The sequence below is a fragment of the Nerophis ophidion genome, linkage group LG26 (genome assembly GCF_033978795.1).
Source record: "Nerophis ophidion isolate RoL-2023_Sa linkage group LG26, RoL_Noph_v1.0, whole genome shotgun sequence".
NCBI classification, from domain to species: Eukaryota; Metazoa; Chordata; class Actinopteri; order Syngnathiformes; family Syngnathidae; genus Nerophis; species Nerophis ophidion.
In genome coordinates this window covers 32,631,027-32,646,655 of record NC_084636.1, presented here as the reverse complement: position 1 = coordinate 32,646,655, position 15,629 = coordinate 32,631,027, and the positions used below count along the sequence as shown (strand labels likewise).

Here is a 15,629-nt window from a genome sequence, read left to right as displayed (position 1 = left end):
TTCTCTTGTTGCCCAATTTGACTTTATAAGATGTATTTATATTATCATTTGGTGCAGCCGGGCCAGAGCAGGAGGCGATTGAAAGAGAAAAAAAAGGAAGATAGAGGGGGAAATTGTGGGGATAAGAGGGGGATTAGACAGAGAGACAAAAACAACAACAACAACAACAATAGAACAACACCAGCACATACGATATGTACAAATATGATCGTCAAAGTGATAACAAAGAAGCAGTTAGTGAAATAAATAAGAATATAGAAATGACATTGAGCATTTTTACACTACAACTGGAGCAATACAAATACCATTGGAAAATCAATCAATGTTTACTTATATAGCCCTAAATCACTAGTGTCTCAAAGGGCTGCACAAACCACTACGACATCCTCGGTAGGCCCACATAAGGGCAAGGAAAACTCACATCCAGTGGGACGTCGGTGACAATGATGACTATGAGAACCTTGGAGAGGAGGAAAGCAATGGATGTCGAGCGGGTCTAACATGATACTGTGAAAGTTCAATCCATAATGGATCCAACACAGTCGCGAGAGTCCAGTCCAAAGCGGATCCAACACAGCAGCGAGAGTCCCGTTCACAGCGGAGCCAGCAGGAAACCATCCCAAGCGGAGGCGGATCAGCAGCGCGGAGATGTCCCCAGCCGATACGCAGGCGAGCAGTACATGGCCACCGGATCGGATCGGACCGGACCCCCTCCACAAGGGAGAGTGGGACATAGGAGAAAAAGAAAAGAAACGGCAGATCAACTGGTCTAAAAAGGGAGTCTATTTAAAGGCTAAAGTATACAAATGAGTTTGAAGGTGAGACTTAAATGCTTCTACTGAGGTGGCATCTCGAACTGTTACCGGGAGGGCATTCCAGAGTACTGGAGCCCGAAATTAAAACGCTCTATAGCCCGCAGACTTTTTTGGGGCTCTAGGAATCACTAATAAGCCGGAGTCCTTTGAACGCAGATTTCTTGCCGGGACATATGGTACAATACAATCAGCAAGATAGGCTGGAGCTAGACCGTGTAGTATTTTATACGTAAGTAGTAAAACCTTAAAGTCACATCTTAAGTGCACAGGAAGCCAGTGCAGGTGAGCCAGTACAGGCGTAATGTGATCAAACTTTCTTGTTCTTGTCAAAAGTCTAGCAGCCGCATTTTGTACCAACTGTAATCTTTTAATGCTAGACATGGGGAGACCCGAAAATAGTACGTTACAGTAATCGAGGCGAGACGTAACAAACGCATGGATAATGATCTCATAATTACAAAAATCGCTATTGGTTATGAAAAATACCAATAGTTTACCTCTATTATCAACAATACAGTTGTTCAATTGCAACAATACGTATACATAATAACTAGAAAGATAAATAAAAAAATGTAAAAAAAGGAATACCGAAAGATGGAGGGGAAGAGAGAGAGGCAATCTATTTTAATCTTGTAGATTGTTATAGTAACAATAGGTTAAGTTTTTTCAGTTACCCAGTTTACCCTAGGGCAACAACATTGATATATGTTTGATGAAACGTGATGATGTGCATGAGTGTATGTATGTATATGTACTTGTATATGTCAAAGTAAAAGTATACTTACAAGAATAGAAGTATTAAGACAAAGTAAGTATACTTCTAAAAATAGTACATGCTTGGAGTAACAACAAGTGAAAGTATATTTACAATGATAGTAATATTAAGTCAAAGTCCAAGTGTACTTACAAGAATATAAGTATTAAGACAAAGTAAGTATACTTCTAAGAATAGTACATGCTTGGAGTAAGAACAAGCGAAAGTATATTCACAATGATAGTACCAGTAAGTCAAAGTACAAGTATACTTACAAGAATAGAGGTGTTAAGACAACGTAAGTATACTTCTGAGAATAGTACATGCTTGTAGTAGTACTAAGTAAAAGTATATTCACAATGGTAGTACCAGTAAGTCAAAGTACAAATATACTTACAAGAATAAAAGTAATAAGACAACGTAAGTATACTTCTAAGAATAGTACATGCTTGTAGTATTATGAAGTAAAAGTATATTCACAATGGTAGTACCAGTAAGGCAAAGTACAACTTACGAGAATATAGTACATGCTTGGAGTAACAACAACTGAAAGTATATTCACAATGATAGCACTAGTAAGTAAAAGTACAAGTATACTTACAAGAACAGAAGTATAAAGACAAAGTATACTTCTAAGAATAGTACATGCTTTTAGTAGTACTAAGTAAAAGTATACTCACAATGATAGTACCAGTAAGGCAAAGTACAACTTACAAGAATATAAGTATTAAGACAAGATAAGTATATTTCTGAGAATAGTACATGCTTGTAGTATTACAAAGTAAAAGTATATTTCACAATGGTAGTACCAGTAAGGCAAAGTACAATTTACGAGAATATAGTACATGCTTTGAGTAACAACAAGTGAAAGTATATTCACAATGATAGCACTAGTAAGTAAAGAACAGAAGTATTAAGACAAAGTAAGTATACTTCTAAGAATAGTACATGCTTGTAGTAGTACTAAGTAAAAGTATACTCACAATGATAGTACCAGTAAGTCAAAGTACAACTTACAAGAAATATAAGTATTAAGACAAGGTAAGTATACTTCTAAGAATAGTACATGCTTGTAGTAGTCCTAAGTAAAAGTATATTCACAATGATAGTACCAGTAAGTCAAAGTAAAAGTATACTTACAAGAATATAAGAATTAAGACAAAGTAAAATACTTCTAAGAATAGTACATGCTTGGAGTACAACCAAGTAAAAGTATATTCACAATGATACTACCAGTAAGGCAAAGTACAACTTACAAGAATAAAAATATTAAGACAAAGTAAGTATACTTCTAAGAATAGTACATGCTTGGAGTATAACAAGTGAAAGTATATTAACAACAGTAGCACCAGTAAGTCAAACTATACTTACAAGAATATAAGTATTAAGATAAAGTAAGTATACTTCTAAGAATAGAACATGTTTGTAGTAGTACTAAGTAAAAGTATATTCACAATGGTAGTACCAGTAAGTCAAAGTACAAGTATACTTACAAGAATATAAGTATTAATAAAAAGTAAGTATACGTCTAATAATAGTACATGCTTGGTGTAAGAACAAGTAAAAGTATTTTCACAATGATAGTACCACTAGGTCAAAGTAAAAATAAACTTAATAGAAGTATTAAGACAAAGTAAAAAATACCTCTAAGATTACTACATGCTTGTACTAAGTCCAAAAAAAAGTACCCCTACAAAAAATAGTAGTAAGAACAGGCAAAATACCTCTTAGAATACTACATGCTTGTAGTAAAACCAAGTAAAAGTACACACACAGGAATAATAGTAGTAAGACTAAGCAAAAGTATACATAGAATAATATTGATAGCAAAGACAAAAAGTGCAGTTACAGAAATTGTAAAAGTAAAAAATATTTCTAAGAATAGTACATGCTTGTAGTAGTACTAAGTAAAAGTACATTTACAATGATAGCACCAGTAAGTCAAAGTATACTTACATAAATAGAAGTATTAGGACAAATAAAAAGTACTTCTAAGAATAGTGAATGCTTGAAGTAGTACCGAGTAAAAGTATACTCACAATAATAGTGCAAGTAAGTCAAAGTAAAAATATACTGACAAGAATAGTAGCATAAGGACAAAGATAAAGTACTTCTGAGATTAGTACAAATTGTAGTAGTACCAAGTAAAAGTATATTTATGGATGTTTTCATTCATCAGCTTTTTGTATTCTCAGGACATTCCATCAATGGTAACTGTTTGGTTTGTCTTACAAGACATTTATCCTCTCATCCAAGTAATATGCATCACTTCATGCTATCATCCAAGTAGTATTCACCACTTCATGCTCTCATCCAAGTAGTATTCATCACTTCATGCTATCATCCAAGTAGTATTCATCACTTCATGCTCTCATCCAAGTAGAAGTCACCACTTCATGCTCTAATCCAAGTAGTATTCATCACTTCATGCTATCATCCAAGTAGTATTCATCACTTCACGCTCTCATCCAAGTAGTATTCATCACTTCACGCTCTCATCCAAGTAGTAGTCATCACGTCATTCTCTAATCCAAGTTGTATTCATCACTTTATGCTCTCATTCAAGTAGTGTTAATCACTTTACGCTCTCATCAAATTATTATTTATCACTTCACGCTCACATACTAGTAGTATTCATCCCTTCACGCTCACATCCTAGTAGTATTCATCCCTTCACGCTCACTTCCAAGTAGTATTCATCCCTCCATGCTCTCATCAGAGTAGTATTCATCACACTCACGTCTGAGTATTATTCACCAGTTCACGCTCACATCCAAGTAGTACTCATCACTTCACGCTCTCATCCAAGTATTATTCATCACTTTATGCTGTAATCCAAGCAGTATTCATCACTTTATGCTCTCGTCCAAGTAGTATTCATCACTTCATGCTCTCATCCAAGTAGTATTCATCACTTTATGCTCTCATCTAAGTAGTATTCATCACTTCATGCTCTTATCCAAGTAGTATTCATCACTTTATGCTCTAATCCAAGTAGTATTCATAACTTTATGCTCTCATCCAAGTAGTATTCATCACTTTATGCTCTCATCCAAGTAGTATTCATCACTTCATACTCTAATACAAGTAGTATTCATCCCTTCCCGCTCTCATCACAGTAGTATTCATCACTTCACGCTCACATACTATTAGTATTCATTCCTTCACACTCACATCCTAGTAGTATTCATCACTTCACGCTCTCATCCAAGTAATATTCATCACTTCCCGCTCACATCCAAGTAGTATTCATCACTTTATGACGTAATCCAAGTAATATTCATCACTTTATGCTCTAATCCAAGTAGTATTCATCACTTTATGCTCTCATCCAAGTAGTATTCATCACTTCATGCTCTCATCCAAGTAGTATTAATCACTTTATGTTCTCATCCACGTAGTATTCATCACTTCATGCTCTAATCCAAGTAGTATTCATCACTTTATGCTCTAATCCAAGTAGTATTCATCACTTTATGCTCTCATCCAAGTAGTATTCATCACTTCATACTCTAATCCAAGTAGTATTCATCCTTTCCCGCTCTCATCAAAGTAGTATTCATCACTTCACGCTCACACCCTAGTAGTATTCATCCCTTCACGCTCACACCCAAGTAGTATTCACTCCTTCATGCTCATCCGAGTAGTATCCATCACTTCACACTCACGTCCGAGTATTATTCACCATTTCACTTCACACTCACGTCCGAGTATTATTCACCAGTACACGCTCACATCAAAGTAGTATTCATCACTTTATGCTCTAATCCAAGTAGTATTCATCACTTTATGCTCTCATCAAAGTAGTATTCATCACTTCACGCTCACATCCTAGTAGTAGTCATCCCTTCACGCTCACATCCAAGTAGTGTTCACCCCTTCATGCTCTCATCCGAGTAGTATTCATCACTTCACACTCATGTCCGAGTATTATTCACCAGTTCACGCTCACATTCAAGTAGTATTTATCACTTCACGCTCTCATCCAAGTAGTATTCATCACTTCACGCTCTCATCCAAGTAGTATTCATCATTTCACGCTCTCTTCCAAGTATTATTCATCATTTCACGCTCTCATCCAAGTATTATTCATCACTTCATGCTGTCATCCAAGTAGTATTCATCACTTTATGCTCTCATCCAAGTAGTATTCATCACTTTATGCTCTCATCCAAGTAGTATTCATCACTTTATGCTCTCATACAAGTAGTATTCATCACTTCATGCTCTAATCCAAGTAGTATTCATCCCTTCCCGCTCACATCCAAGTAGTATTCTTCACTTCATGCTCACATCAAAGTAGTATTCATCACTTCACGCTCACATTTTAGTGGTATTCATCCCTTCACGCTCACATCCAAGTAGTATTCATCCCTTCATGCTCTCATCCGAGTAGTATTCATTACTTCACACTCACGTCTGAGTATTATTGACCAGTTCACATTCACATCCAAGATGACTCATCACGCTGTCATCTAAGTAATATTCATCACTTCTCGCTCACATCCAAGTAGTATTTATCACTTCATGCGCACATCCAAGTACTATTCATCAGTTCATGCTCTCATCCAAGTAGTATTCATCACTTGTAGTACTCACAAGAATAGCACTGGTATGTAATTGTACTAGTAGTACTCACAAGAATAGTATTAATATGTAATTGTACCGGTAGTACTCACAGGAATAGTACAAGGATGTAAGAGTAGTACCCACAATAGCAGTACTAGTATGTAATAGTACTACTCATGAGAATAGCAGTAGTATGTAATAGTACTATTAGTACTCACAAGAATAGCACCAGTATGTAATAGTATTAGTAGTACTCACAAGAATAACACTAGTATGTAATCTCACTAGTTCTCACAAGAATAGTACTAGTATGTAAGAGTAGTACTAGTAGTACTCACAATAACAGTACTATTATATAAAAGTACTAGTAATACGTACAAGAATAACACTAGTACGTAATAGTATTGGTAGTACTCACAAGAATAGCACCAGTAGTACTAGTATGTAAGAGTAGTACTAGTAGTACTCACAAGAGTAGTACTAGAATGTAATAGTACTAGTAGTACTCACAACAATAGTACTAGTATTTAAGAGTAGTACTCACAAGAATAGTACTAGTATTTACGAGTAATACTAGTAGTACTCACAAGAATAGTACTAGTATTTAAGAGTATTACTGGTAGTACTCACAAGTACTAATATATAATAGTACTGGTAGTACTCACAATATCAATAGTAGTATGTATTAGTACTTGTAGTACTCACATGAATAGTACTAGTATGTAAGAGTAGTACAAATAGTACTTACAAGTATTGTACTAGTAGTACTCACAAGAATAGTACTAGTAGTACTTACAAGTACAGTACTAGTAGTATTGACTAGAACAGTACTAGTAGTACTCACAAGAATAGTAATAGTAATACTTACAATTAAAGTACTAGTAGTACTCACAAGAACAGTACTAGTATGTCAGAGTAGTACTGGTGGTACTCACAATAACAGTACTATTATATAATAGTACTCGTAATACGTACAAGAATAACACTAGTACGTAATAGTATTGGTAGTACTCACAAGAATAGCACCAGTAGTACTAGTATGTAAGAATAGTACTAGTAGTACTCACAAGAGTAGTACTAGTATGTAATAGTACTAGTAGTACTCACAAGAATAGTACTAGTATTTAAGAGTAGTGCTCACAAGAATAGTACTAGTATTTACGAGTAATACTAGTAGTACTCACAAGAATAGTACTAGTATTTAAGAGTATTACTAGTAGTACTCACGAGAAAAGTACTAATATGTAATAGTACTAGTAGTACTCACAATAACAATACTAGTATGTATTAGTACTTGTAGTACTCACAAGAATAGTACTAGTAGTACTTACAAGTACAGTACTAGTAGTACTGACAAGAACAGTACTAGTATGTAAGAGTAGTACTCGTAGTACTCAGGAATAGTAATAGTAATACTTACAATTAAAGTACTAGTGGTACTCACAAAACAGTACTAGTATGTCAGAGTAGTACTAGTAGTACTCACAAGAATAGTACTAGTAGTACTTAAAAGTATAGTACTAGTGATAATCAAAAGAACAGTACTAGTAGTAATTACAAGTATAGTACTAATAGTACTCACAAGAACAATACTAGTATGTCTGAGTAGTACTAGTAGTACTCACAAGAATAGTACTGGTAGTACTTAAAAGTATGGCACTAGTAGTACTCACAAGGACAGTACTAGTATGTAAAAGTAGTACTCATAAGAATAGTACTAGTAGTACTTACAAATATTGTACTATTAGTATTCTCAGGAACAGTACTATTATGTAAGAGTAGTACTAGTAGTACTCATAACAATAGTACTAGTAGTACTTACAAGTATTGTACTAGCAGTACTCACAAGAACAGTACTAGTATGTAAGAGTAGTATTTGTAGTACTCATAAGAGTAGTACTAGTAGTACTTACAAGTATAGGACTAGTAGTACTCAAATGAACAGTACTATGTCAGAGTGGTACTAGTAGTACAAGAATAGCACTAGTAGTACTTAGAAGTATGGTATTAGTAGTAATCACAAGAACATTACTAGTATGTAAGAGTAGTACACATAAAAATAGTACTAGTAGTACTTACAAGTGCACTTGTAGTACTCAAAAGAACAGTACTAGTATGTAAGAGTAGTACTAGTAGTACTCATAAGAATAGTACTAGTAGTACTTACAAGTATTTTAAAAGTGGTATTCACAGGAACAGTACTAGTATGTAAGAGTAGTACTAGTAGTACTCATAACAATAGTACTAGTAGTACTTACAAGTATTGTACTAGCAGTACTCACAAGAACAGTACTAGTATGTAAGAGTAGTATTTGTAGTACTCATAAGAGTAGTACTAGTAGTACTTACAAGTATAGTACTAGTAGTACTCACATGAACAGTACTATGTCAGAGTGGTACTAGTAGTACAAGAATAGCACTAGTAGTACTTAGAAGTATGGTATTAGTAGTAATCACAAGAACATTACTAGTATGTAAGAGTAGTACACATAAAAATAGTACTAGTAGTACTTACAAGTGTACTAGCAGTACTCACAAGAACAGTACAAGTATGTAAGAGTAGTACTAGTAGTACTCATAAGAATAGTACTAGTAGTACTTACAAGTATTTTATTAGTAGTATTCACAGGAACAGTACTAGTATGTAAGAGTAGTACTAGTAGTACTCGTAAGAATAGTACTAATAGTACTTACAAGTATGGTACTAGCAGTACTCACAAGAACAGTACTAGTATGTAAGAGTAGTACTAGTAGTACTCATAAGAATAGTACTAGTAGTACTTACAAGTATTTTATTAGTAGTACTCACATGAACAGTACTATGTCAGAGTGGTACTAGTAGTACAAGAATAGCACTAGTAGTACTTAGAAGTATGGTATTAGTAGTAATCACAAGAACATTACTAGTATGTAAGAGTAGTACACATAAAAATAGTACTAGTAGTACTTACAAGTGTACTAGTAGTACTCACAAGAACAGTACTAGTATGTAAGAGTAGTACTAGTAGTACTCATAAGAATAGTACTAGTAGTACTTACAAGTATTTTATTAGTAGTATTCACAGGAACAGTACTAGTATGTAAGAGTAGTATTAGTAGTACTCATAAGAGTAGAACTAGTAGTACTTACAAGTATAGTACTAGTAGTACTCACATGAACAGTACTATGTCAGAGTGGTACTAGTAGTACTCACAAGAATAGCACTAGTAGTACTTAGAAGTATGGTATTGGTAGTAATCACAAGAACATTACTAGTATGTAAGAGTAGTACACATAAGAATAGTACTAGTAGTACTTACAAGTGTACTAGTAGTACTCACAAGAACAGTACTAGTATGTAAGAGTAGTACTCATAAGAATAGTACTAGTAATACTTACAAGTATTTTACTAGTAGTATTCACAGGAACAGTACTAGTATGTAAGAGTAGGACTAGTAGTACTCATAAGAATAGTACTAGTAGTACTTACAAGTATGGTACTAGCAGTACTCACAAGAACAGTACTAGTATGTAAGAGTAGTACTAGTAGTACTCATAAGAATAGTACTAGTAGTACTTACAAGTATAGTACTAGTAGTACTCACATGAACAGTACTATGTCAGAGTGGTACTAGTAGTACTCAAAAGAATAGTACTAGTAGTACTTACAAGTATAGTACTAGTAGTACTCACATGAACAGTACTATGTCAGAGTGGTACTAGTAGTACTCACAAGAATAGTACTAGTAGTACTTACAAGTATAGTACTAGTAGTACTCACATGAACAGTACTATGTCAGAGTGGTACTGGTAGTACTCACAAGAATAGCGCTAGTAGTACTTAGAAGTATGGTATTAGTAGTAATCACAAGAACATTACTAGTATGTAAGAGTAGTACACATAAGAATAGTACTAGTAGTACTTACAAGTGTACTAGTAGTACTAGTAGTACTCACAAGAATTGCACATACTCCCCCGATAACGAAGCAGGCGATGAATCCTTTGATTCGTGTTCCCCATCCAAGTGTGGAAGCTTCATTCACAGTCTTGAAGGAACATGAACACAAATATTATTATCATGGGGGAAAAAAATAGGGATTAAACCAAATATTATTTCGAAGAAAAATAAGTTAGGAATATAAAAGTAGAAAATGTGATTGACAATAATTCAGCGGAGGAGGAAGAGACAACAATGAGGCAAGCAAATCAAAGATTGTTGGCGTCTTACTTCGAGGACCGTTCTGTCCTCTCGTCGCGTTTCCTCGCCGCTCAAAACAGACTTGAGTTTATCCATAATATTAATAATAATAATAACAATAACAATAATAATACGATAAAGTAGAATATTTCCTCACAGAAGTTGAGCGGAATCAACAAACCTGAGCAGGTTTGTGACGTCACTCCTTCCACACCTGCTAGGAGGAGAAGTAAGCGCTCCCTCTGACGTCATTTCCGTTTACTGTCACGTGGTCGCTCGGCGGTGTTGCTCGTAATTAAGTCCGCTTCAACAACAACACTTTTTTTTTTCTAAATAACGCAAAGATTATGCTTTAATTAGTGTGTTGTTTTTTTTAAATAGTCATTTCCTTTTCTCCAAATTTCAGCAACTTCTAATAGTTTCTTTACTTCCGGGTTTTGAATATGAAAGTGTCGTACAATAGAAATAAAATGATACATGATACATTTATTCCATTAATGTATGATCAATAATAAATATCCTACTTTATGGTGCTTTATGCTAAATAAAGTGCATTTTATTAGCACGCTGCTGCATATTTAGAATGTAAATACGTCATTGATATATTCGTAAATAGCTTCATGTAGATATGCAAATGAGTTATATATACAAGATCAATCAATCAATCAATGTTTATTTATATAGCCCCAAATCACAAATGTCTCAAAGGGCTGCACAAATCATTACGACTACAACATCCTCGGAAGAACCCACAAAAGGGCAAGGAAAACTCACACCCAGTGGGCAGGGAGAATTCACATCCAGTGGGACGCCAGTGACAATGCTGACTATGAGAAACCTTGGAGAGGACCTCAGATGTGGGCAACCCCCCCCCCCCCCCCCGAAAGCAATGGATGTCGAGCGGGTCTAACATGATACTGTGAAAGTTCAATCCATAGTGGCTCCAACACAGCCGCGAGAGTTCAGTTCAAAGCGGATCCAAGACAGCAGCGAGAGTCCCGTCCACAGGAGACCATCTCAAGCGGAGGCGGGTCAGCAGCGTAGAGATGTCCCCAATCGATACAGGCGAGCGGTCCCGACTCTGGAAAACCAGTACTTCATCCATGGTCATCGGACCGGACCCCCTCCACAAGGGAGGGTGGGACATAGGAGAAAGAAAAGAAGCGGCAGATCAACTGGTCTAAAAGGGAGGTCTATTTAAAGGCTAGAGTATACAGATGAGTTTTAAGGTGAGACTTAAATGCTTCTACTTAGGTAGCATCTCGAACTGATTGTGTTGTAGGTGACAAAGCATATTGTTGTTTTTTGTTTTCCAATTATTTAGATGTTCTTCTCATAATATCGTGTCTTTCTTTTTGCAATAAAAAAAACATTACACTAGGGGCGGCATAGCTCGGTTGGTAGAGTGGCCGTGCCAGCAACTTGAGGGGTGCAGGTTCGATTCCAGCTTCCGCCATCCTAGTCACTGCCGTTGTGTCCTTGGGCAAGACACTTTACCCACCTGCTCCCAGTGCCACCCACACTGCTTTAAATGTAACTTAGATATTGGGTGTCACTATGTAAAGCGCTTTGAGTCACTAGAGAAAAGCGCTATATAAATATAATTCACTTCACAGCCCCATTTTTTCACTTATTTAAAAATAACTTATTTTTATATACAGTATACGGTATATACTACTGCCTCCTTTGTCTTGTTATATTCTTATTTTACTGTTATATTGTTATTCCCATTGTTTTTATTCTTTTTGTAATATTTCTCTATTTTGTTTCTATTTAAACCCCCATTATTTACTTTTTACTTTTTTTTTAATTGATCTCAACTCTGTACACTGCTGCTGGAATTTTAATTTTCCTGAAGGAATCAATAAAGTACTATCTATCTATCTATCTATATTTAGGATTATATAGTAAATTATATATACTATATTAAAATTCATGCTTTTAAATTCATGTTTCCCCGTTTGATGATGAGAAGTGTTTTGTTTTAAAATTATGACTTTATTTTTTTTACCCTACATTTTTTTTTTTTTTTTTTTTTGGTTGGGTTTTTTGTGCGTATTTCAAATATTTAGTTTTTCATCTCATATGATTGTGACTTTGAAAAGTTGTGCTTTCTTTTTGGAAGAGTAAACATTTTAAACCAGCCATTTTTTTTTCAAAAATGGATACTAATTTAAAAATAATAACATTTTTATATATATAGTATCCATTCCATCTTCTTCCGCTTATCCAAAGTCGGGTTGCGGGGGCAGCAGCCTAAGTAGGGAAGCCTAGGCTTCCTTCTCCCCAGCCACTTCGTCCAGCTCCTCCCGGGGGATCCCGAGGCGTTCCCAGGCCAGCCGGGAGACATAGTCTTCCCAACGTGTCCTGGGTCTTCCCCGTGGCCTCCTACCGGCTGGACGTGCCCTAAACACCTCCCTAGGGAGGCGTTCGGGTGTCCTCCTGACCAGATGCCCGAACCACCTCATCTGGCTCCTCTCCATGTGGAGGAGCAGCGACTTTACTCTGAGTTCCTCCCGTATGACAGAGACATATAGAGTATATATTTTGAAATATTATAAGATATATATTACAACTAATGCTTTTAAATTCACATTTACCCCCAAGAAAATAACTTTATTCTTCTTACTTTATACTTTTTTGCTCTTTTCATAATTTTTGGATGTTTTTAACTTTCCAAAAATGGCAACTTTTAATGATATATCATGTATATGTACAATATATATGTATACATATATATATATATATGTATGTATATATGTATATATATATATGAATGTATATATATATATATATATATATATATATATATATATATACATGCATATATATACAGTATATGTATATATATATATGCATGTATATATGTATATCAGGGTTTCCCACAAATTCATTTATTTGTGCCACAAAAGAATTACGGCCACCACAAATAAAGAAAAATAAAAAATAAAAAAAGTTAAAGAAAAAAAATAACAATAATAAATATATATATATATAGATAGATAGGCGCAAGCGCCCCCCGCGACCCCGAAAGGGAATAAGCGGTAGAAAATGGATGGATGGATGGATGGATGGATGGATATATATATATATATATATATATATTTATTTATTTATTTTAATTTTATTTTTTCCGGCTTTTGACTCGCTGGACCGTATATATGTATGTATATCAGGGTTTCCCACAAATTCATTTATTTGTGGCGGCCCGCCACGAATAAATTACGGCCACCACAAATAAAGAAAAATAAAAACAAAAAAAAGTTAAAGAAAAAAAATAACAATAATAAATATATATATATATATATATATATATATATATATATTTCCATCCATCCATCCATCATCTTCCGCTTATCCGAGGTCGGGTCGCGGGGGCAGCAGCCTAAGCAGGGAAACCCAGACTTCCCTCTCCCCAGCCACTTCGTCTAGCTCTTCCCGGGGGATCCCGAGGCGTTCCCAGGCCAGCCGGGAGACATAGTCTTCCCAATAAAATATATATATTTATTTATTTTTATTTTTATTTTATTTTTTCCGGCTTTTGACTCGCTGGACCGTATATATGTATATATATATGTATGTATATCAGAGTTTCCCACAAATTCATTTATTTGTTGCGGCCTGCCACGAAAGCATTACGGCCACCACAAATAAAAGAAAAATAAAAAATAAAAAAAGTTAAAGAAAAAAATAACAATAATAAATATATATATTTGCATATATATATATATATATATATATATATATATATATATTTTTTTTTTTTTTTTTTTTTGGTTGGGTTTTTTGTGCGTATTTCAAATATTTAGTTTTTCATCTCATATGATTGTGACTTTGAAAAGTTGTGCTTTCTTTTTGGAAGAGTAAACATTTTAAACCAGCCATTTTTTTTTCAAAAATGGATACTAATTTAAAAATAATAACATTTTTATATATATAGTATCCATTCCATCTTCTTCCGCTTATCCAAAGTCGGGTTGCGGGGGCAGCAGCCTAAGTAGGGAAGCCTAGGCTTCCTTCTCCCCAGCCACTTCGTCCAGCTCCTCCCGGGGGATCCCGAGGCGTTCCCAGGCCAGCCGGGAGACATAGTCTTCCCAACGTGTCCTGGGTCTTCCCCGTGGCCTCCTACCGGCTGGACGTGCCCTAAACACCTCCCTAGGGAGGCGTTCGGGTGTCCTCCTGACCAGATGCCCGAACCACCTCATCTGGCTCCTCTCCATGTGGAGGAGCAGCGACTTTACTCTGAGTTCCTCCCGTATGACAGAGACATATAGAGTATATATTTTGAAATATTATAAGATATATATTACAACTAATGCTTTTAAATTCACATTTACCCCCAAGAAAATAACTTTATTCTTCTTACTTTATACTTTTTTGCTCTTTTCATAATTTTTGGATGTTTTTAACTTTCCAAAAATGGCAACTTTTAATGATATATCATGTATATGTACAATATATATGTATACATATATATATATATATGTATGTATATATGTATATATATATATGAATGTATATATATATATATATATATATATATATATATATATATACATGCATATATATACAGTATATGTATATATATATATGCATGTATATATGTATATCAGGGTTTCCCACAAATTCATTTATTTGTGCCACAAAAGAATTACGGCCACCACAAATAAAGAAAAATAAAAAATAAAAAAAGTTAAAGAAAAAAAATAACAATAATAAATATATATATATATAGATAGATAGGCGCAAGCGCCCCCCGCGACCCCGAAAGGGAATAAGCGGTAGAAAATGGATGGATGGATGGATGGATGGATGGATATATATATATATATATATATATATTTATTTATTTATTTTAATTTTATTTTTTCCGGCTTTTGACTCGCTGGACCGTATATATGTATGTATATCAGGGTTTCCCACAAATTCATTTATTTGTGGCGGCCCGCCACGAATAAATTACGGCCACCACAAATAAAGAAAAATAAAAACAAAAAAAAGTTAAAGAAAAAAAATAACAATAATAAATATATATATATATATATATATATATATATATATATTTCCATCCATCCATCCATCATCTTCCGCTTATCCGAGGTCGGGTCGCGGGGGCAGCAGCCTAAGCAGGGAAACCCAGACTTCCCTCTCCCCAGCCACTTCGTCTAGCTCTTCCCGGGGGATCCCGAGGCGTTCCCAGGCCAGCCGGGAGACATAGTCTTCCCAATAAAATATATATATTTATTTATTTTTATTTTTATTTTATTTTTTCCGGCTTTTGACTCGCTGGACCGTATATATGTATATATATA

The 15,629-nt window shown here is 34.8% G+C and overlaps 1 protein-coding gene across 2 annotated transcripts in view; it reads right to left on the bottom strand.

Annotated features, from left to right (window-relative positions):
• LOC133543404 (uncharacterized) overlaps positions 1–15,629 on the bottom strand; it is a 428,419-nt gene that overhangs the window by 185,779 nt on the left and 227,011 nt on the right. The window lies entirely within an intron of this gene.